Genomic DNA, 1,872 nt, shown 5'->3' on the forward strand with positions numbered 1-1,872 from the left:
ATGTGACAATGAGCCATATTACAATATAGCTGGACTGTAGCCAGTTTGGCCTTTAGATGTTAAGTATGGATTATTGTTATTTGTGCCTAGGAAGTATGTTAGACTTTCCATGCCATGTGGTTATAGCTACTAACTGCTATTAGAGAAAAAATACAGCCTTAAACAGTACAGAAATGAGTCGGTATAGCTGTGTTTAGTCTCAGAGAAAGATTAGCTTGCATGTAGAAAGAAGTATCTCATACTAGGGTTATCATCAGTGCAGCATGCTTTGCATTGATGAACTTGAATGTTCAGGCACAGCAAAATGGGAGAAGAAAGTTAAACATTCTAAGACTTTTCTCAAGGCTTTAAAAGTTGGGAATTTTTTCTATACTAATATGGAGATATATTAGAGACTTTCAGAGGGAGTGGTACTGGGCATTAAACTTGGGACCATGAGAAGCAAGCACTCTAGAGTTGGAGTTGATCTGCTTTCTTAAGCAGCTGCTCCCTCCTTTTTTTTTTTTTTTTTTTAAGATTTATTTACTTTTATTATGTATACAGATTTTGTTATAGATGGTTGTGAACCACCATGTGGTTGCTGGGAATTGAACTCATGACCTTTGGAAGAGTAGTCAGTGCTCTTAACCTCTGAGCCATCTCTCCAGCCCTCTCCCTTCTTTTTGTAGTTATTATTTCTATTTCAAGACAGAGTCTAGCTAGCTAAGTTGTTCAGGACATCATTGAGCTCACTATGAAACCTAGGCAGGTCTTGTATTTGCAATCCTCCTGCCTCAGCCATCTAAGAAGCTGAGATTACAAACTGTACCATTACATCGAGCACACATGATTTTTTTGCATCCATGAAGGTGTCTTCCTCTGTTGCCTCTCACCTTTTGTTTTTTGTGATTTGAGACAAGGTTTTTCATTGAACCTGGAGCTCACTGATTTGGCAAGACCAGCAGCTGGCCAAGGAGACTTAGGAATCCTCCTGTGCTTATGTTTCCAGCACCAGGATTATTGGTTCATACAGTCATGTTCTTTTATTTATTTATTTTTCTTTCAAGACAGGGTGTAGCCTTGGCTGTCCTGAACTCACTTTGTAGACCAGGCTGGCCTTGAACTCACAACGATCCACCTGCCTCTGCCTCCCTGAGCACATCCCTACAGGCATGTGCCACTGTGTTCATCTTTTTATACAGGTGTTTTGGGATCCAAACACAGGTCTTGCTGGGTGTGGTGGCACATGCCTTTAATCCCAGCACTAGGGAGGCAGAGGCAGGTGGATCTCCGTGAGTTCAAGACCAACCTGGTCTACAAAGTGAGTCCAGGATAGCCGAGGTTATACAGAGAAACCCTGTTTCAAAAACAACAACAACAACAACAAAACAAAAAACAAAAACCCAAACACTGGTCTTCATGCTTGCACAGCAGGCACTCTACCAACTGAGCTGCTTCCCAGGGCCGCAGAGATAATTGTGTGTTCCAGTGTCTTTGAGTGTGTAATACCAGAGGCCTGTGTCTGGTGTTTCCATCTGTCACACACTCTCTTTTGAAAACTTATTTTTAATTATGTATGGGTATATATTGGTATGTTCACATGAGTGCTGGTGGCTGTTTTGTATTTTATTACAGCTACTTCTGCATTTATATTATTTTGCAGCAGTAATATATCTTTCTTGTGTAATTGTTCAGATAACTAAGCTGGTGGGCCTGTTTGCACTTGTCAGAATCAGGAGTGTGACAAAGTAGGATTATGTCCCCAAGCCAGATCTGTCTACATGAGTTGAGTTAGAAGCAGCTGCTGAGATTAGGACACAGGACCACATGTTGATGTGGAGGATGGGGTGGCACATGCAGGTGGCTAGGAGAGGAGGGTAAAATAGGTACTAA

Source organism: Acomys russatus, chromosome 7, assembly GCF_903995435.1.
Source record: "Acomys russatus chromosome 7, mAcoRus1.1, whole genome shotgun sequence".
NCBI lineage: Eukaryota > Metazoa > Chordata > Mammalia > Rodentia > Muridae > Acomys > Acomys russatus.